The sequence below is a fragment of the Rhinolophus hipposideros genome (assembly GCF_964194185.1).
Source record: "Rhinolophus hipposideros genome assembly, chromosome: 15".
Taxonomy (NCBI): domain Eukaryota; kingdom Metazoa; phylum Chordata; class Mammalia; order Chiroptera; family Rhinolophidae; genus Rhinolophus; species Rhinolophus hipposideros.
Window position 1 is genome coordinate 2,555,441 of NC_138061.1, and position 23,187 is coordinate 2,578,627.

Here is a 23,187-nt window from a genome sequence, read left to right on the forward strand (position 1 = left end):
CATCATTTACCTTTACCTTTGTCTTACTAGTAAATTTATTTGTCACTTTTTAAATTAAAATATAAATAAAATGATAGTTTATTCTCCCCAGGTTACCAAGAGGAGCACGGAACATAGAGTTTGATACAGAATTGCCCAAGGAATAAATTCTCGAGGAGAGTTTTTAAGCTGCTAATTTTCTTTTAAAGGTTGGGAAAAGCTTTTTTTCCTTCTTTTTTTCTTTTTTTTTCTTTTAAAGAGGTGCTGTAATTAAAATGGGTATTAGCGATTGAGATTGACAAGATTTTATTCCATTTTCACTCATTGCACTCATTTTACGAATTGAAAAGTTTCTGTCCATTATAATGTAATTTAAATTAGATGGTAAATTGTCGCAAGTTTTTCTTTTGATGAGTTGACAGTTGGGAGCTAAATTACCTTGGGTATAGGTGTAGTCTTGTCTTTGAGTAATAGAGCAATTCACATACTCTTTTAACCTGCATTTAAAAGGGCAAACTAATACTCTCAGAGGCTCAATCTAGCCCTTCGCTCTTAAGGTCCTAAAGAAAGAAGGGGCGGGAGCTACCGGGGCTGACCAATGACAGCAGCCCTATGAGCCGCCATCCTGACACTCTCCACCTCCGTGTCCTGCTTTCTGGTTGCCCTTTCATCCACTCTGGTAAACTGATCCCTTGGGCTCACAGTCCTGGGAAAACAGTGTCAGCAGATCGTCCCTTTGGCACATATTACAATTTGGAAAGTCATAAACATACCAGTTTCAAACATTGATTTGAAGTCCGAGTTGTAAAAACTTTGAAGCCCCAGTAGCTTCCAGGTTTCAGTGAATTTCCGGGACTTGTCTCTCACCTCCAGCCCTGGCTCCGGGAGTCCATCCTGGGGGCCACACCTGTTGTAGTTTAGAGGAAGGCAGATGACCTAAGCAGTCTCATCAGAGCGACTCACAAAGTATTAACATTTGCTGGACATTCTGGGCCATGGACAGCGTACTGTGAAGATGAGACGGCTGGATGCTGTGGTTATTTTGCTGCACACGGTGACCCAGCCAGAGGGAAGAAGCGGAACAACAGAGGAGGCAGGGCTGGGAGGGTGACCAGAAGACTGGGCCAGACCCAGAGGAGCCCGACCCAGGAGCGTGCCTGGTTGGCCTTGTAGGTAAGTGAACCCAGAACGCTCTCTTCTTCTAAACTTATTGGAACTGAGTTAGATTCTGTTTTGTAACGCTAAAGGTTCTGCCTGACATGAACATAAGCTCATTTCCCTTGTATACTCCAGAGAGGAGCTCCCCGAGTCTTTCCCTCCCACCCTCCCGTTTTTGTTAGGGAGCATAGATGAATTTATCCTTTGTGCGTTCTCCTGGCACGTTGGTCTGGTTGACAGAATCCCGCAAAGGTTATCTGAGACAACGGGCAGACCCAACAGGCTGTGTTCCAGCAGCGGCCCACAGCACCGCCAGCCGCTCACCTGTGCTACTGTGGTGGTGGGGTTCCTTTACCGCCGACACAAACAGCCTTTCTTTACTCTTCTGTCCACCCTGTTTTCCAGCACGTCTTTATCTTGATCTGAGGAAAACCTTTCTATGTGAAAAATATGAACTCTTTTCAATATATGTAGCAAAGATGCTTTCCTTGTTCATTGTTGGGCAATTTCATCTGTTCATCGGAGCTGTTTCTGTACATAACTTTTACTTTTTATGTAGCCAAATTTAGTAATCTTATTAATAAAAGGCAAAACAGCAGTGTATGAAATTATGCAGTTCAACAATGGTAAAACAAAATATTCAAATTCATGACATATTTTTAATTTTGGAAAATTAAGAAATATAGAGAAGTACAAAGAATTGAAGAAATATCAAAAAATAAGATTTTAATGTACTTAAGCTTAAAAATTTACATAAAGTAAAAACATAAAGATGGTATTTATCCCTTTTTCAGTCATACCCAGGCGGGTTGCCCTCCCCCCACACACGTAAATACCGTTGTGAATTTGTGCAATAACAAAGGTCATAAAAAATATTTTACTTGGAAATGTAGATAACTATAAAGAGTAGTTGGTGTTGTTTTGTGTGTATTTAAAACATTCACAAGTCGTATAGTTTTATTTGGTAACTAGTTATTTAAACTCAGCATTGCTTCAAGACGTATCCATGTTGATACATACATCTGTACGTAGTTTATTTTAACAACTTGTATATGGATGAGTATTTGGGTTTTTCCCAGTTTTAACTATTGCAAATAAGGATGTGATAAACTTGCACACGTCTTTAAGGGCTTCTCCAGGTATATGCCTACACGTGAAATGTCTGGGGTGTTGTGTACCCCCAAAGGCTATGTGCGTTCTTGGTTCTTTGAGGTACTGATAACGTTTCCTAGGGGCTGTACCAACGGTACTTTACGGGGCGGGGGGTGAGGTCCTGCTTCCTAGCTCTCCGCCAATTTTGAAGTTGTCAGACTCTTGGCTGTTTGCCAATGTGGAGGGTGTTGTTTTTCATTTTGGTTTTAATGTTTATTTCCTGCAATAGTAATGTGAAGGAGCATATTTTCCAAAGTTTAATTGGCTTTTTGCTCTTGCTCATTTGTGAGGAGCCTGTTTGAGTATTTTACATATTTGTCTATTGAATTGTTTGTCTCATGTCTTTCTTATTGATTAGAAGGTGTTCTTTACATAGGCCAACTTCTGATCTCTTTGTCTATGACGTCAGCCAAACTTTGTCTTTTTGGTTTCTGCATTTACAAAAGCTTTTATTTCCCCATTATGTTAAAAAAAAAAAACAAAACAAAAGCAAAAACAAAATCTGTCTGATTATTTGTATATTCTTAAATATTTAAATTTTTTAACATTAGTAATCAAATTTGCTGAATTGTATGAAGAATATATCTAAATGTTTTTGTTCAGATAAACAGACAATTTTCCCAATAGCATTTATGAGAGTGCATTTTCCCCCGCCTTGAAATGTCACTCCATAGCATTGTACAAATAAGCACACAACACATTACCTTTCTGGAGTCTTGTCCACAGAAGTATTTCATTTCCCTGGCACAACATCCCTATATTTCAATGACTGTCGTGTATTTTGACATCTGTTCAGACAAATCTTCCACTTTGATTATTGTTTTTATTGTTTCTTACCTAGTCTTAATCTTTCAATTCTCCCAATAAAATTAAGGGCCAGACTTCCCTCCCGTCCTGTTGAGATTTTGAGTGGAATTACATTTTAGATTCCTTTGGTCATTGCTTCATTATCTGGAAAACAAAGGAAAAGATGAATGGTTGTATTTTCTTGTATGTTTGGTGCTCTTAAAGACATGGAAATAATATGGAGAGGTTAGGTATCTGGGGAGAACGTATGTGCTGCCTTTGTCTCCTGCTGGCAGGCACAAAACCTTCCCCAGGAGTGAGCCATGAGCCAGTGCTGGAAAGAAGCTGTGGAAGCTTCCAGAGTTGCAGGAGAGGCAAGCCCAGTGCTGGTGGGAGACAGTTTTGTTTGCTTGTTTCAATGTTCCTCAGGAATGACAGAAAAGAAAAGATCTGGTCAAGAAAAGATCTGTGACTTTGATTCCTTCAAACTTGAGCGATTGTGCCCACTGAGGACTGAGTGGGTGTTTACCACACAACAATTCACCTTATGAATCGGGTCCTTTGGAAAGTCATTGCTTCCTCCAAGTACGTGTTCCCGGCTCCTGTCACGTGTCCCCCAAGAGCACTGCATCCACACACGGGCCTCCTTCCGTCTCCGCCCCAACAGTGCAGGTCACTCGCCCAGCGTCTCTACACTCTCCTGGTCCCAGCTCTTGTGCGAGGAGCAGACCACTCTCCTGACTCATTGCCACCTCCTGGCAAAGTTTTGTTCACGATTTCTCTTCGGTGGTTAGTCCATTGGGTTGCATTTGCCTTGGGGACAGACCCGTCCTAAAGCTGATTTTTTTCAAGATGGCATACACAGAAGTGTGGCCTGTCTGGAAATTCTGCCTCCTGGGCCTCTGCGAACTAACAGCAAAGCTCTCCTGCTCCCTTTTCTCCTCACGGCTGGACTCACCATTTCTCAGCTGACAAGGCTGACTTTGTAGGAAATTACTAGGCTTGGACTGAATAGTGGGGCGAGCTGGAATAGGTGATTAACCCATGTTTGGGGAAACCACATTGTCATTGAGTGACTCTTAGGGCTTTGTTCTTTGCCTTTCTTGCTTTCTAGGCCCTGCTGTGATTCTGATACAATCTAGGGCTTCTCCCCAGGAAAAGGTATATGTACGTACATTTACATGGCACACATGTACACACACGTGCATGTATGTACGTGCGTGCAGATATGTACACGTGCATGTATGCATGTGGTTTACACACATAAACATAACTATGTATATATGTACATGCACGCGTGCGCGCGCGCACACACACACACACACACACACACAACTGTGAATTTAGTTGCAAAGGTCCTGAAAATCAGGAACCATCCCAGGCTAAGAATCCTGATATGGAGAAAATTTGGTCAGAAGATGCTCTGCTCTCCAGAGCTCAAAGTGGCTGTTTTTCCAGTAGCAATTATTGATAAGAAAGCATTTTGGAGGTCTTAACTGTGCCAAGCTCTCTGGTAAAAATGCTATCACCTGCTTCATTTGTCGCAGGAAATCTGTGCAGCATGCACCATTATCCCCATGTACAAATCTGAAACAGATTCTTTAGGGTCAAGTAATTTGTCCAAGGTCAGCTGTCGGCAGTGACCCAGTCTGTCTGGCACCTCCGTTTGTGGCCCTCCCCACTGTGCCATCTGCCTCTCCTCCCAGGACTTGTGTGCCCTTGCCCTGTTACCCTCTGCTGAGTTCTTCTTTACTGACACTGCTACAGCTGCAGGGCGTCTGCTGGCCCTTCCAGCCCCTGTCCTCTCTGGACCTTGACTGGAAAGGTCTCTGGTTGCGGGGACAGCCTGAGGAGCTCCCCTGGACTGGTCACTGTAGACTGTCATCCTTTGTAGATGTCATCATGGTGTGTGGGGCCACTGGCCAGTGTGGCCAAACTCAAATCTGGACTGAGTGGGTTGGGGACATCTGATGGAAACTAACAAACACATCTTAGAAAGTGGCTTGACGTCTTGAACTCTAACTTGGCGAGAACACTCGATACTGTTTTCTATATTGCGCTCTGTTTAAATGGAGACCATCTTTGCAACCTCATGGTTGCAGGTTTTTTTGTTATTGCCATTTGAGTTTGCTTTTTTATTATGAAACTGGCCTTTTTTCCCTCACTGCAATTTTCAGGCCCAGGACGGAACCCACTGTGGAAAGGCTCGGTGTTGGTCCTTGTGGCTCTGCACATACCTGAGCACAGGAGGCAGACGTCCTGGCAGTCTCCTCCGAAGTCAGCTCAAAAACCATGTTTTATGCATTTCGCATCATGGTTCCTCCCCAGCCAGTTCCCACAAAGGAGCAGTGGATGGGCCAGGACACTGGGTGACATCGCAAACTAAACGTACCAGGTAACCTAACCTTTAGTCTGCGCCTTTGACAATGAAATGACTGAAAGGACTGACACCGCTAAATGACAATAGTCACTCTCAGACAGAACCCCAATTCCTTTGGTTCCACCCCCTTTGCCCTCCTTACTGTGTGTTACCATCGCCCCCAGTTTCTCTTCTCCACCATCTCAGTGTCTGAAGCAGATTTCCTGGCAGTGCTGCGAGCAACCTGCTTGCTGTGGGGTTCCCTCTTTACCTCCTTTGCCCCTCTGCTGTGGCACTGCTTCCAGAACCTTCCCAAAAACCTTCTCCAAGGAATCAACCCTCCTGCCGCCCCCTCCCCCACCTGAGGCCCGAAGACACAGTTCTCCTAATAGAGCGTTTCATAGCAGCAAGTGGATGTCAATAAACCCTTCAGGTCGGGCAGAGTCAAAGGAAATCCGCGCTAGTCATTGAGCACTGAATGGCTTGTTTCAAACTCAAGTGCGAGCCTGACTCCCCGAAAAGATGATTATTACCGTTATTACGGCTTCCTGTACTTCCTGTTGAACGTCTTATTATCAATTTGTGGAAGCATCTGCTCACGGGTCCAACTTCCACAGTCCACTGTTGACTCCAATTTTATAAATGTGTACGAAGCGAGCAAATTAAGCGGTGTGAGCCCTGCCAGGGCTCCGACCTCGCCAGCCCCGGGTGCAGGCCCAGGACCGCTGTGCAGCGTAATGATTACATTACAATCTTGTGATATTATTCAAAATGACTTCAGATAAATGAATGATAAACTAGGGGTTATGCCGCCTTTATTACAGAGCTGATAGGTAGCTAATCAGTGTCCAAGTATATGTCATTACATAAATTATGAACCGGGGTTTGATGTGAATTCCCAGGGAGACGCTTTTGAGCATCATCTGGTGTGAGGCCACAGGCTGAGCTCTGAATTCTGGAAACAACAGGCCTTTTAGCTCTCATAATTTCTGTAAATTACTAATAGATATCTTTAAAGGCCTGGGGAATATGCTTTAATCCACTCACAGACTTTCTTCCTGGTAAATGATCAACGCATTTCTCTTTCAAAGACCTTTTTCCATCCTCTGTATTCTACATCCATTTAACAAGAAGGTTTTCTTATTCCTGAAGCTGGTGTGTGAAGAATAATAAAGACTAGGAAATGGCTGGTCAATTACAGACTGTAGAGGAGGCATTAAACCGTCAAGTTCAGAATTCTCCAAGGCAGTGGAAAGCCAGGGGAGCACCAGAACGTCCTGGTGGTGCCACCGCAGAGAGGGTACAGCTTGGCACAGAGGAGGCCCTGGGTCAGCATCTGCTGGGTGGATGACAGAATGACTTTGTGGTGGGAAAGACGCTTCCAGTGGCAGAACCGCAGCTGAGGAACTTACGCGGAGTCTGGGACATGGGCATGGCAGTGCTAGAGAGCCCGAGGACTGGGTTTGAATCCCACTCTTCCGGGTACTGGCTCATATCCTGGGGCAAGCTACTTATTCTCTTTTCCTCTCAATTTCTTAATCTGTAAAATGAGAAAAGATAATAGGCATTTATATTGATTGAGAGGATTTCATGAGATTCTGAGACAGTTCACCCAGCATTTCTACCATTTGTAGTATTTGATTGGCATCCAGCACCCGAGAGCTATTGTTACAGTTTCCATTGTTATTGTCTATGGCAAGGTATGTGACAGTTCAAGCTTTGAAATGTTTACCTAGGAGGCCCCAACGAGAGCTGGGCTGGGCTAATTGTACGTCTTGTTTAAAGTTTCCACTGTTAGATGATTTTAGTATGTAACTTGTAAAATTAATTCCTTTTGCATGATAAAATGGTGTCATATATAGTAACGTGGTCTGAGAAGTGCTCCTCTCCCTACCATGCCAGGTGTCTGTCTGCAAGTTTGTCCTTAGCAGCTGCACATGGGAGGGATGTAGGGTACAGAGCTTCAGCACCTTGCACCTGCCCTGGCGATGCCACCAACTGGCCATGTGACACCGAGCAAGTCTCTGAACCATTCTGAGCCTCTGGGAAGTAGAGTGTGTGTGTGTGGCGGGGTGGGGGGTGGGGATAATATGACCTCTGAAGTCCCTTTCAGCTCCATGAGTTCTAAAACACTGAAACATACATTTTTACGTTGACTCCTTCTTCCACATCCCACATGTGACTTTCAGAATCCTACGTTTATGGCCAAAGGATCCAAAAGAGACCAGAAGATGTATGACTCCTGGAATTGACACATGTCAATGACACAGAAAGTCTGGGAGCACTGAAGATTGGAAGGGGTCAAGGCGCTCAGTCACAGGGTAGAGCCCCAAGAAAGGGCCAACAGAATGGGGGACCATAAAAGGGTTTTGATTGAATTTGAGAACTCAAACCAGGTGGGAGAAGAGACCCAACCACATTACGTTTCAGGGAAGGAGGAGGAAAAAGAATGAAGGGAGTTTGTCACGTCCAAAGATGGTAATGACGTGAGGAAGGAGGTGGAAAGGTGTGCGTTTGGTTCAGGGTGTGCCATGCTGTCTGTCCAGCCAAGGGAAGTACTAAGTCTCACTACCTCACTGTCACTAACATGGGAAGAATAGGGCTGCTGGTCTGCTACTTATTTATGCATCACGATGGAATGGGTGGGGCTTGATGATGTATTTTAGTGACAATCTAGAGTTAGCCAGTTTTTCCTTCTTTTTCATTTTATTATGAGAAACTTAAGACAATTCACTGGTAAACTTTGACTGTGTCAGTTTCCCTCTCTGCTTGGAAGTTACCAGCCAAGAGTGTTAATGAGCAACCGTGGAGCCAGGAACCAGCTTGGCACACCCTGGTCTCATCCTGGGCACTGCTTTTGCTGGGAAGGCAAAGGCTGCTGATTATGTCTGACGATGGGATCTGTGTGATCAAGTCAGTTGTGATTCGAAGAGCATTAATGAGTACTGATATTCCAGATGAGTAGTTTCACTATAGGTTTAATTAGTTTACCAAACACATTTTTTGAGGGACTTGTTAAAACACTCAAATACAGTTTTTGGAACGCTAGACATTCATTCTTGGCCAAGAAGACTATAAATACAAGAAAGGATAGCTGTTGAGAAACATGATGATTGTCAATGAGGCCGGGGAGAAAACTGGATCCCAGGTTAATCAGCATCCACCAACGTGAGGGTTACTAGGTTTAACCACCACTGAGGCATTAGGCAGTCTCAATCCTAAAACCTTAAAATGCCATGATTTCTTAGGACTGGGTCTGACATGACATTCATGCTCTTATTTGTTTAAGTAGCTGCTAAAAGGGACCAGACGAGAAGTTGACCCACGTTCAGGTCAGTGTGAGAAATTAGTTTGTTTTCATGAATATTGTGTAGCCTTCTAGTGTGATTTTCACAATTTCACTGTGCTAGACCACACAGTGCAGTCCTTGGGACAGAGTCACATTGCTGAGGTCACAAGGTGGGTCCTCGCCAGGGTTGCCCTGGCTGCTGCAACGGTAATTGGGAGGGGCTTGCCTGCCTTGCTGCGTGCTGCCAGGAACAGTTGGTTTGTGTTTATTTGTGGGTTGACGCTAAGCTCAGATAATTGTCTTTCCCCAATGATGTTTTTCTCAAATTTTGATAAAGTCAAAATAGAAATTAAGCTGGAATTCTGTAGATGATGGCATTTATAATAGTTTCTGCTAACACAAATGTTATGATATTTTAAAAATGAAGAAAATTGGCCTTTGTCCCAGAAAGGCAGTGCTGGGAGAAACCAACAGATCTGTTGAAGCTTACATATGTAAAATAACAACAACAATCTCCGGCTGCACACACACACTCACACACACTTCCTGTGAAATGCTGAGCAGTGAAGAAGGCACTCCCCCTTTCCTCAAGTACCTGAACTTCAGTCTAACAGAAATTCTTAAGTCATAGCCAAAGCTGAGTCTAGAACTTCAAGTGCAAAGTGGAAATAGCTTTACTGAATGGTCACAAGGACCTAAGCTTTCTGTTTTCTTTTCTAAATGTGCTGAGGAGTGTGTGTGTGCACCTACATGCATGCAAGTGCATGGATGCTGCCGGTTGTATTTTTAGTAATTCCCAAATTGGATCTTGATAGTAAGTTCACAGCCCTAAGTACTGTGAGAATCTGGACTGTTAGACACAACAATTTAAGTGATTCACATAGAAAGTGAAATGCTACTAAAACCTTTTAGCTGAATTGTCTATTTGTCTGTTTATAAGGATCAAGCAAATATTCATTCATTCATTCATTCATTCGTCATTCAACCAATTACATGGAGCTTGCCATACTCCAGGCTGTGTACTAAGGCTGATGAGAGAAATGTGCATGGCCCTTCTGTCTGGGAAGTCACCACGCAGTGAGGGCAGGACAAGAAGTCAGGTTGCACAAGTCCTGAAAATAGAACGCTGGGGGTAGTGAGGGTACAGAAGGGAATGTGGTCTGGAATCTGCCATGGAGGGCTTCCTGGAGGAAGTGTCATTTGAGCTAAGTGCTGACACTAGGGCCAAGACAGGGTGAGCCTCACTCCTGGCCAGAGAACCAAATTTGCGCAGAGAGCAGGCCAGGGCGAGTGAGCCCAGGTCACTCAGGGAAGCCTATACTGTAATGGGCCCAGGAGTGTGCTGGCGGGTCTTGCACGCCACTGGGTTTAAATGAAAACAGCAAAGATGCAGTGAATCCGTGTTTAGGGAACACTGGGCGGGCGTTACTTGGTCACCCTGGCTCCCTCCAATGTCAGTATCATATGAGCCATCTCTCCACACACACAGTAGGAAAAAATTGTTTGGACAATTATGATGGACAACTGTAAAGTAACAGCTCACAACTGTTGTCACAATAGTGATTTCAAACATTGTTTGAAATGCAGGATGTTCAACTTGGAGGAGCATCTCCTACTGTTTACCCTTTAAACGATAATAAAAGTGTTCTTTTTCACACAGAGCCAGACTGCTTTTTGAGTAATAGCTTGTCTGCAAGCAGTAAAATCTGAATGAAACTTTGGTCCCCAACACTGGATAGGTTATGTGACACTGTGGAATCTTTGAGAGACCCTTGTGACAAACAGAATCCAGGAGAACGGATGGCCCCCTCTGCATAATCCCTGCGGTCTCTGTGACCCTTTTTTCCTTCCATTACGCTGATTGCCATAAATAGGCATTACATGGGACTACAGTGTGGAAATGGAGTCTTGGGAAAATAATGTTTGAATATTTGTTTCTGCGTTGACATGCTCCATTGATGAATGAAATAGTAAATATTTAAAGCCTGAAACTCTTTTCATTTCTCCGGCAAAGCCCCACTCTGAGCATATCTGGCCGACACGGCACTGCATCTCCCCAAGTCATTAATCACTCTTTGTTTGGGCCGGTTTCATTGTTCGGGATTGTCCAAGTCCTGCTCTGGATGGCAGAGCACTGAGGCCCCCAGTCCTTTGTCAACACGCTCGTCCCATGCACACACCTGGGGGCCGGGGGCTGGTGAGCGGGGCAGCAGCCGTGGCTTTGCTGAGCAACTGAACAGCTTTCAGAACATGCCAGGGAGACGCCTAAACATATTGTCTGCGATTATGTGGCCAGACAAATACCTAGTGGTGATTTTCAAAGTATCACCCTAGGAGCGATTGCCTCTACAAGGCTCTGTCCTGATTAATTTAAAAACACGTATTGGACAACTAACGTTTTACTGATGTCTGATGATTTGGAGGGATTTCTTTACGTACTGAACAGGCGGAAAGATCAATATGATTATGCCATGTGCAGAAATAGAAGAACCACGAGAAGCACTTTGGTTTTTGCAATTTAATTCACAACTTGGAATTACATAGTTAAACTTGGGTCTTAGGAGGCCCTGAAATACAATCCATCTTTAGGAAATATTTAGGAACATTATTGGAGAGCTCTGACAATGTATGGCTGCGTGGCTATGCTAATGTGATTTAGGAATAAAAAAATAATAACTTTCACCCCAAAATCATATCATGTAAAATATCTCCTGTCAAAGCCTGATTTGTAGGTGGTATCCTGCCTGTGTACATATGTCTCGGCAGTTCTTTATAAGATGCATACATTTTTATTTTGTTTACCAGTATGCAAGGCACTAAAAAGGGTTTTATTGGAAGCACATACTCCAGATTTACAATATTATATTCGAGTGTATACATTTTCTAGCAACAACAACAAAAAAGGCTCCACTGTATCCACACCAGTGACAAATCTGCCAGGAAGTGACTAGTTGATACGCCTTTTTATTACCACAGCTGCCTTGTTTTTTCTGCTCAAAATAAAAGAAAATCACAGGATCCTTAAAATAATAGCTGGCAGCAGGTAGTTACTGGGAAATGCATGTCCCCGACTCTTCACTTTGTAGCCTCCATCCCGATGGCAGATGAGAGGCTGGGATCTGCAGGTCGGTGACAAATACGCGGGTAATAGCATTCAGCTCGCCTAACGGTAAAAGTGAATTCACCAGTCGTCTTTGTTTGATTGTAGACCTGACATGTTGGATGAGAGGGGCCCTAGGACCACCTGCCAAACAGCAGCACAAATACACGCCAGACACCACGGCTGCTTGATGTGGAATTACAAACATTGCTCCCATCATCCATTCAAATTGAGCTGATATGTAAAGCCCTCAGTTGCCGCCTTAGATGAAGGGGGATCGGGGGCGGAACTGCATCCAGGTGGGGCAGGCGGGGACAATGTGCCTCTACCCCAGGCTGTACCCAGGCTGCTAGTTTTCCCTGGGTGAGGTGGGTGTGGGGCTGCGCCAAGGGGACGGCAATATTTAGCATTCATTCTTTTCTTCTAAAAGTTCTCTGATTGTCTAATGTGACAGCTCTGACATCGGAGACAGTGCGACTAAAATTGCCTCCTGCAGCATTGCTTGATTTAAGCTTGAGGCAGCTCATAGGAGTAAAAGACACAAATACATGTATCCTTTGGTGTGCCTTTTTCTTTACCTCCTCCCTTTGCATGCATACAGAGCCCCCCGCCTGGGAGGTGGCAACCGTGGAGCTGGCAGTGTTTATTGGCTGTGTTCTTTCTAAGGTTCAAAACAAGACTTACAATGGTGCTGCGTACAGTTCTGTCCATCATGAGACAAATCCTTATGATTAATAGCAGGCTCTCTTACATTAGGATTTATCTTGTTTTATAGGATACGCAGGCTACTCAAAGCATTTTAAAAATTATTTCTTAAACTACTTCTTGACATTTCTAAAAATACAAGAGCCTCTTGTGATTGTTTTGAAATTTTGTGCCAAGCCATGATTTTTACCACCTCCCTCCAGAATGGTGAAGCTACAATTTCATTTTTTTTTTTTTTGCACAAATGCACAGGTATGAAAGTTGTAGGGGAAACGTGTCACTGCAGGCTCTCCCTTTAATCGGACCCCGTGGAATCCTGTGGACCTGAATTTGTGCCATAGCTCGGCTTTGCCTGCTGTAATCAGGTGGCTTTCAGCCTGGCTCTGGTGGCTTGCCCCTGTGCCACCGTCCACTTGTGGCATATTCCTAGCTACCTGCAAATCCGAGCCTGAAAGCTCTTAAACGAAGTGATTTACAGGTTTAGTGTGAGGATGAAATGCCACGCTGGACTAACTGACCAATAGCATTGAGAGAATGCTACTTTGTCTCATGGCTGCTCAGTTTTGTTTTTTTTTAAAACTTGCATTTTAAAATTATGCTGCACACTTAAAATACATATTTTCTATTTTTAGCCCACAATTTAATAACTTCCCAATAAAAAAGTTTTAAACAATTACAGAGAACTCTACATTATTGATCTGATTCCTAAAAATGTGCAGCTGAAAGCTGTGGATTGTGATTTCCAGATCAGCAGCCAGCCCTCCTAATGTGCCTGCGTTTCCAATTTTTCAAAAAAAGCGCACGTAAAGTTTACATGTGAACGTCTAGCATCTGTAAACATTGAACAATTTTCTCAGCACGCTTAATGGTGTCACATTATTTCTAGCTGGGTGGAGTCTTTCAGCAACTCAGTGACAGCCTTATTTAGCAAACAGACTCTTCAACAGGAGAACTAAATTTAGTTTTTACAAGGAGGTTACAAATACTAATTTTTTTGTTGCCAATATTGATGATTAAATCACCCTAATTTGCATGATCTGAGCTAATCATGGGGTGATTTATTTACCTGCTATGTTTACATGAAGTACATAGCAACAATTAAGTTTATTTTAACTGTAGTTATTAGAAATACAGTAAATGGTAATATATGCCAGAAGCAAATAAACATATTAGCAGGAAACGTTGAAACGATTCGCGTAAACCTACGAGCCAGCATAGCAGGTGGTGATACCCTGTTTTTAAATTACATTTCAGCAAGTGAACATAATAAATCCTCCTGTGTTATACATTTCGCTGGTAGCGACTTATCCTCACATTATTCAGTTTGACCTCATTCCTGCTAATCACCATCCCGGTTTTAATAGCTGCCACAGTGAGTGAAACAGTTAATGCAGTATTTCTTGCCGAAAGAGAGCCCGTCAGGCTATTGATGACAAATTAAAATTAATAAAGAAGATCTGTGTTGAATTTGAGGGAATGGAATAAGTACGGCCCCCACGTGATGGCGTGGCCTCTGGGGCCTCTGTGAAGAATAATGTTTTTGGTGGACGTGCATTGTCTTGAAAGGCACGCGGAAAGTGCCAAGCCTCTGCCTTCGCCTGGACGACTTCCTGAAACAGGAACTGGATTCTTTTAGCCCTCATCACATGTAATTTATCCCTTGGAGAGTTATTTCCCGTTCTATACACCTTAGCTCTGTGCTGTAATAATAGTATGTTTCCAAGCTTCTACGATTTTATTTACCTCGGTAAGAACCTTTACAAGAGCAATCACATACACATAGGAGTGCAGAAAACATAGCAAATGAGTCAAGTTCAGTCCTACGTACGCTTCTGCCGAATAGATTTACCTCCATTTCCAGGGGACCCGGCAGTTCAGTTTGGGAGCCAATGCTGCTGCTTGTTCTAAAAGCACTTAGCATTTTGGGGTCATTCTTTTCTTTCTTACAGAAAATGAGGTCTAATCACAGTGCATTTATCTGTAAAGTGGTTCCAAAATGAGAAAGCAGAAGTCTCCAGATTAGATTAAATGTACTAAATAAATACATTCCCGTTGCTTATGTATGTTTCAAGCCTGCTGAGAAATAGCATGTTCATCAAAAGGGAAAGAAAGATCCCGCTGGGAGAATGGGAGCCGAGGGGAGGGTGTGCACCCGCCTGGGACCTGGCGGTGGCCATTCTGAGCATGGTCACTGATGAACATGGTATGGTGGCGTTACTGCAGCCCCACAAAGGCAGTTGCTGGCATCAGAATCAGTGGACGCAATCTGGAATGTACCCAGGAGACACACCCCAGAGACTGAGTTCTCTTCTCTTTCCCAGAAGAGGTGGTACATGGGGGTCCGCACGGAAGGCGTGGGTGGGTCTGGTCAGCAGGCGCTAAGCCTGGTGGCTGCCCCGGAGACAGGAAGCAGGAAAGACCACTGCCCCTGGAAATCTAGGGGAAGCCCGGGGCTGTCACTACAATCCATGATGAGACGAGGCATCACAGAGCAAGGCCTGGGGGTCAGGAGTCCAGGCTCCACTGGCTGCTAATGGCTGTGTGACCGCAGGTCGGGTTGTTCATTGGTGGGCCCTGGATTTCTCATGTATGGCCTGTCTCTGAGTTGCCAGCTCCAGAATCTGTGGGAATGAAAAATCGTGGGGAATGGTCCTGTCTTGGGGTTCAGGGCCCTGGGATGGTTGTCTGCACGTTACAGGCCTTGGTGGGGGCTGCTTTCTCGCCGTGTTCCTGCAGCCTCTTCCGAGGCCTGAATCCTTGCAGCCCCCCTCTCCTCCCAGCCCACTGTGACACCATGGCACGGCCTGGACAGTCTCCTGGACCACCCCCCCAGGCTGGGATGTGTGTGGTCCCTTCTCGTCGGGTGCTATCGACAGGGTACACACCACTGCTCTCCTGACCTGGGAATCATTTTGGGTGGAGATCATCTGAGATGCAACCATTCATTAAAGGACTTGGACATTAGGCTTTTCTTTTCCTTCCACGGACTTGCTGGCTTTTCTTTTCCTTCCATTCCCAGAGTGATCCCACAGTCACGCCTCAGCATGAATTCACATATTGAGTCTAATGCAACAATGCATGTCGGACTGGGAGTACGTCAACAAGGTAAGAGAATGCAATTTAGATAGTCAAGTAGCAGTCTCAGAACAGATTATTTTCTGTCTTTGTTTCTCTTCTGTAAAAGTTCATATATAGGCTTTATTAGAAATGGACATAGCTTATTATAACCTAATGCAAGCTAAACCCCCCCCTACATTTTGTCCAAATGTTGAATGATAAGGCAGTATGGTTTATGTATTGTGGTTGTGTGTTCCGTCTATGGCATAAACGGCCATCCATTTAACAGGTGTGCAAAATGATATCGCACATTTGTCTCCCTCCTGAAATGTGCAATTGTTTTAATACAGGATTAAGCAGGTTGACACCTTGAAAAATGGAGACGAGGTCCTTTGCAATTCATAGGGTTGACATATACTAGTCAAATTGCTCTGTCTCGGGGTTATAAAATAAAAATACAGAAAATGAGGAATTAATTCAATTAAACATTTTCCCACCCACATTTTACCTTTCCTCACTGCTCTGGGGAATAATTTATGAAATGTATATCACCAGAAGACTTATTTTTGCCATTATTTTTAACTTAATGAGTATACCTTGCACATCAGAGAGAAAGAACAAAGGTTAAATTTTACATTAACAGCACATTGCAACATGGTATGCAAATATCTATATGCAAATATAAAGCCCCTGGAAGATAAATGTGTTATATTTTTAACCAGTTAACTATGACGGTGAAGTCTTGTGTGAGATATTCAGTGGTTTCATTTTTATGTCTTTCTTGTAAATAATGCATAAAGTATGTAGATGGTGTCAAAATATGATTAAGCTATTAGCTTTATAGTTTTCATAGTTAAGAATGTGTTCAGCATGGAGCCCTAATAACTCATTCCTAAGGGCAGCGGCCATTTTGAAATATTTCTTCTTCAAGTGAATGTTACCATGTGACATAATGATTTTGCTTAAAACCAAGTTAAATGAGGAGTAAAATTAAACAATATTGCATGAATTGTGTTTGACTAATTTTGTGTCACATTATATTAGCCAAGCTTTCAGAATATGTGTTAATGACAAATAGTGTAAGCCCCCAACCTACTTTATATGTCTGAACAACCACCCTGAAGTCATTAGCTTTTAAAGGTTCATTTTGTTTGCAGTTTTTGTAGCCAGTGGCTTTTCCTGATGATTTTCGCCCATAAAAGTAGACACAGTTTGGAAATAAATTTTACATACATCGTGGGGACTTCGTTTCAGTAACAAGGGTGTGATTTTTATAAGAAAAGCACATCATTTGAATACTTGAGACATTCAAGGAGATGAGTGTTATTTCTAAATTAGACATCATAATGGCTTCTTAAAATGTGAGGAACAGACTCAAAAGAATGCTCCCATGGTGTGGCAGACTGCTCCAAAGAACATTTGATGAGAAGACAAAGGATCACCCACTTTGCAACCCATTGCAACTAAACGTCATCCCCCCTGTGAGACATTGCCAGGCTGACCTCTTGGGCTGTGATGGCTGAGATGGCCTGGGCGTGCTCTTTGTAAATCATCCGTGCTGTGGTCTGCAGGCTGTCTCTCCTCTTAGGTGGAGTGCCTGCGGGACAGTATTGCCTCGGTGAGTCCCTTGGACCAGCAGTGGGGCCAGAATCCCAGGATAGGGGAAAGGAGCTGCTTAAGGTTTGCCCAGCTGCCTGGAAAGAGTGGTTGGCCTTAACCCGGAGCAGTGACCACCTCTGCACACTTGTAACCGTGATCTTCACTGATCTTACAGAGGGATTTCACATGTTGAGAAACACCATGGATGGAGTAACGAAACTGACCAAGTATGAAACGAACATCATGTAGGTATGGATGCTATTTCCCCAAATGCTTGCAATCCATAGAGCTTTCCCTCCAAGCACGGATTCCTGAGGTGAGTGGCAGGCTCCCTGGGTGTGTTTACTCACAGCGTGTGGGAGCCAAGTGCCTGGGCATGTGTGTGCCTGTGTGTGGGGGAGGATGGGGAGTGGGAACAGGTCACCCACCGAATGCTCCACGATGTGATGAAAAGTTTGAGAGACAGCAGAATCCAATGAGCTAGTGTCTGCTTCTCTATGAAGCTCTTCCCTGGACCACTGTATTACATCAAAGTACAGTGGTATCTCGGTTTTTGAACATTATCCGTGAGTTCTGAAATGTTCGAAAACAGCCGACAGCTAGGCCTCAGGATCTTGCACTCAGCGGAAGCCATGTGACAAGTTCGACTTCTGAATTGTGTTCGAAAACCGAAGCATTTACTTCCGGCTTTACAGCGTTCATAAACCAAAATGTTCCTCAACGTAGACGTTCGAAAACTGAGGTACCACTGTATTAAGAATGCTGCAGGTAGGAAGAGCTCCATGATAGCTCGATGGGTTCCATTTCCTTTTTAGTTTCTAGCAAAACACAATTATGCTTTGCACATATAATGGAATATATATATATATATATATATATATATATATATATATGTATATATATATATTTTTTTTTTTTTTTGCTGACTTTAATTAAATGAAATGCTATTAGGTGCTAACGGGAATGGAACCACTATTGGACAAGCTGGGGATGACCGGACTTACGCTGTCCTGGATGATGGGAGGGCATGCCCTTGGGCACAGATGTCACCTGTGACCTTCAGCATCAAGGAATTGGAAGTGCGCGGAGCACCTGGAACAGTAACGGCACAGACTATGTGAAGCGGAGGAGAAAAACCCGCATTTACAGAATTATGATGGTGACAACGGAATACATTTACATCAATGATCAGTACACATGCTCAGGATTAGGTGTTGTGTGCACAGAAAGAAGATTCTAGAGCTTAGTGAAGGCTGTGAGTACAACAATATAAAAAACATACCTGCATGTCTGTATGTATAAAATGTCTGGAAGGACGTGCTACAGCTGGCGAAGATTAATGAAGATTAATTCATTAATCCTAAAATTAATGAATCATCAGTGATTTCCGTTTTTTCTTTATGCTTATTTGATTTTTCCAAATTCCTTCAATGAGCATTACATGTTAACTTTGTTTTTATTTTATGGAATGTATTCATTTTTTAAAATTGAGATAAGTATAAGAAAACAAAATATCCTTTCATCCCATCACCCAGATGACCTCTGTTCACGTGAAAGAAAATAAATTTTAAAAATAACGTATACATGATTGGAAAGTAAATAAAATGCAGTGTGAAAGCTTTGCTCCCTCCACTGCTCTCCTATAAAATAACTGATACTAAAGGGTTTTTAAAATACTTGTTAAAAGATTGCTATGCATATACTAGTGTGTGTGTATGATTTATGTATAATCAATTTTTCACTTGCATTTTCCATGTAATATATCTTAGATATCTTTACATGCTAGCATAACTATATCTACCTCCTGCTGAATACATTTATATCAGTATTCAGTACATGCACTCCCGATATGTTGTGTGCACAGAAAGAAGATTCTAGAACTTTTTACAGGCTGCATTCACTATTATCTTTTTAACCAGTCCTTAGATTGGAAAAAAAAATTCTCTACCCTAATGTCCATTTTACAATTGGAAACAAACGAAACCACGCAATGTGAGTTGTTTTGAAGAGATTGTGCACCTAACGGATTCAATTTCTTTTGGCCTGTGGGGGTACAGGTAGCCCCCCCCCCCCAAGTCCAAGTGGGGAAACCTGCCCTCGCTTGTGGTTCTGAGCTTCACTGCTGGATGCCCCACCTTTGTGCATTTACCTCACAGGCCACATGTCCCCAAATGGACCTTTCATCTGCCTGTCTAAGCTTGCCTTGCAGATGTTGGTACTCAGTACATAGTTGTTGAATGATTACATGAATAAAAGCAAAGATACCAGAACAAGGTTTCCATTTTTCTACTGTTTTCTGAACAACCCTGTGTTATATGCAGTATAAGGTAACAGGAGAGGCATTTTTCAGCTTCCTTTTGCTCTTACAGAACAAAATGGACTTTGCATAATGCTAAGGGTTATTTTATTTTCTTCCTTGTATTTATTAATATTTGTTTAACCCATCCTCATTTTCAAAAACTCCCTCATGTCAATTTTATATTTAGAAAAAAAAAAACCTCAAAAAAACAATAAGCACCATTTAAAAAGACTCTGCACACACTGCATGCATCTTCTGCTCCTGTGTGGGGTGAGGGTACCCCCAAACAGTCACATTTCCTTTTCATCTGCAGGATTTCGCAAACTTGAGAAAAAGCTGGTAGTACTTGGATAAAATATGTTTAACTTTAGGAAAGTGCACAAATGCATGACAAAGGACTGGAATTGTGGTGCTGGTATTCTAGTCATTTATCTAAAAAATTAATCAGATTAATGTGCAAAGTAAAAGGATGATGGGTAAAAATTGAAGCCCAGGAGTAGAGAATTGATACATTAAGTTATGATACAGACAGAAAGTGGAATACATGCAGAATGCAGTCATAAAAATAACATATGTACATATTAGTTATGTATGATGTATAAGAGGGGGTCAGACAATTAAGTTCGAGAAAGTTCGTGAACTTAATTGTCTGAATTAGGTACACACATTGTTATTATATAAATGTAAATATACATATATGTACATATATATTTTAATGTAGTAAATGTTCACAATATACTCTTAAATAAAGAAAGCAAGTTATAAAACATTATGTAGAGTAAGACTCACTTGTCTAAAATATATCTTAATATGTGCATATCTAGGCATAGAAAGCTTTTATATATATATATATATATATTAAAATGTTAATTGATCGATTGCCTTTTAGCATTTTTAATCTATATTTTTATACCCTTTCTATAAAGATTAAATGTTAATTGTGTAAATAATAAAATACATATTTAAATACAAACGTTTCAAAAACGAAATTTCAGTATCAGCAAGCACTGGAATGCACTGGCTGGCTGAAGGGAACTACACTTGTGTAGTGCACCTGTACCTACAGTTACAGGCAGGTGAGGCTTGCCCATTCCCCTAAACTGAACAAAATGAGAGCATACAACCCCAAATTCCTTCCTCAATCATGTGTCCCCCTCAAGCCAGCGCATTATTTTATTCCTTTCCTTTATAATGAGCTTCTTGACAGAACACACTGCCTGTCTGCTTGTCTTCAGCTCCATGTGTGAACACCCTGTTGCCATCTTGATTCTGTCCCCATCGCCTGCCCGCCCTGATGCTGCTCTCGTCAGGCTCAGCAGAGGCCTTCTGACTGGCACGTCCATGCTGTCCGCCCAGCCCTGATCTGGTTGGTCCACTTGGCTGTGGTGACTGCATTCACCTCTGGTCTCCCCTTCCCCTTGTTTGGCTCCTGTGATGGGTCAAATCGTGTCCCCCCCAAAAGCTCGGTGGGAGTGTTAACTCCTGTACCTGTGTATGTGACCTCATCGGGAAATTGGATCTTTGCAGATGGAATCGAGTTAAGATGAGGTCACACGGAATTAGGGTGGGTCCTAATCTAATGTGAGAGGAGAAACAAAGCACAGACAGCACACAGAAGGAGGGTGCCATGTGACCACGGAAGCAGAGACTGGAGTGAGGCGGCCACTAGCCGGAAATTGCCAGGAGCCACCAGAAACTGGCAGAGACAAAGAAGGGTCTTCTCCTTCAGGCCTCAGAGGGGGTGGCCCTGGAGAACCTTGGGTTTGGACTTCTGCCCCAGGGACTGTGGGAGAACACGTTTCCGTTGTTTGAAGCCCCCAGTGTATGGTGCTTCCTAATAGCAGCTCCAGGACACTAAAATGCCCCCTGAGGCCCAAGGGCCCTGAGTGGAAGGGCAGCACCAGTGCTTCACACTCGGGGTCACCTTCTCTCTTGTGCTGAAGTATACGTGAACACAAATAAGCACCGTTGTCATTGATATGTTTAGGAAATGTAAACTGATTACTCACTCAAACTGTTGTTTTATCATTTGTGCAAAGCCTGGTTTATTTTTCTTGGGTACCACTGCCTTGGCAGGGCAGGGGACAAGTGCTGTGATCAGACCTGCAGTGGGCGTAGGAGATGACGGGCTCACGAGGACAATGGACCCCACTGGCCTACATGCTGTGCCCTGCCGAGCTGGGGTCCTGGGTGCTACAAGCGCATCGTGAAGCCCAGAAACAAATCAGTACCAATAAAGGATAATGACATACATCTTGTTTTGTCTGCATCATTTTCCCAAAGAGGACGATCCCTTCTTGGGGGCTGACACTGGCCCCCAGGGCTTTTCCCTCAGGGACCATCGCAGTGACCACCATGGAGGCAGAGGAGTGGGTGGTAAGTACCTGATGGGCAGGCACTCCGAGGGAGGACCTAGGGCTCCAAATCTGCTTCCAAATGTTGCATGGACAAATGCATCCTTGTATTAGGCCTTTGTCTAAAAACACATGAAAAACAATTAGTCATACCTGTTCCTTACCGAAAACTTGCAGAATGCAGAGATATGCAGGAAAGCATAAAGCTGTCCCCCAGAGGAAACCAGTGGGCTCCCTATCTGTGCCCTTACCCCCCAGGTGCCCTGACCACCATCTGGTCCTCCTTGCCCTTCTTCATAGCACTTCCTACTGCCTGAAGATGACATGCTACTTTTCCTTCTTCCCCTAATAATAGGTTGGTGCAAAAGTAATCGCGGTTTTTGCAATTATTTTTTAACCTTTTAAACCGCAATTACTTTTGCACCAACCTAACAGAATATAAGAGAATGAGAGCAGGAGCTTGCTTTTGTTTTGTTTTTATTACTTGTTTTTAATAGCTAAAACCTAGAAAAATTCTCAGACCAGTAGTTCCCAAAGCATGGTCAGGGGACTCCTGGGATTGCCAGGCCCCTTTCAGGGCCCATGAGGTCAGCACTATTTTCTTAACACTGGGTTAAAACCAGTTTCAAAACAGCTAAGACATTGTTTGCTTTTTTCACTGTCATTCTCTCATGAGTATACAATGGAATTTTCCAGAGTCTTCATGAAGTGTGATATCACAACAAATTGAATACAGAAGCAAATATGGGAATCCAGCTGTCTTCTATTACTCTGGACTTACAGAGATTTGCAAAAATGTAAAACAATACCACTCTCTCTATATGTTCTTTGTAGTATTAACATGTTGTAGATTTATCATTTCTTTAAGAAAGGAATTAATGAATAAATATTTATAAAATGATCAATTTTAGTTTTAATATGGTAAAAATCAGTAGATGTAACCCATATGTGGTTCTGAATAATTTTTAAGAGTATAAAGGGCTCTTGAGATCAAAAGTTTGAAAAGTGCTGGCCTAGATCAGAGTTGGTGCTCGAAAATATTTGTTAAATAAAGAAATGAATGACTCAGTTGAGACTACTATTTTGATACAATTTCCAGTTTCCATTACATGTATTTAAAATTTTTATAGTTTTGTGTTTTCTCCTTTTTAAAAATTAAACATGCAAACTGAAGCTCATTCCTGTGCTAGTAAATATCCTATCAGCATCATTTTGAATGGCTATATAATAGTCCATTTAGAATAGCGATCTCAATCACGGGGCTGCATCCAAATTGCATACAGAGCATTAACAATGATATAGACACTCTTGGATAGGGTTGGTCATTTTTAGGCTCTTGATGGGCATTGC

General features: G+C 42.9%; 1 long non-coding RNA gene across 1 annotated transcript; it reads left to right on the plus strand.

Annotated features, from left to right (window-relative positions):
• Positions 1-673: 673 nt before the first annotated feature.
• Positions 674-19,670, plus strand: LOC308508042. The gene is made up of 4 exons (XR_013994976.1): positions 674-1,152; positions 15,548-15,633; positions 17,360-17,433; positions 18,136-19,670. It is a non-coding gene; the product is annotated as an uncharacterized lncRNA (long non-coding RNA).
• Positions 19,671-23,187: the final 3,517 nt, after the last annotated feature.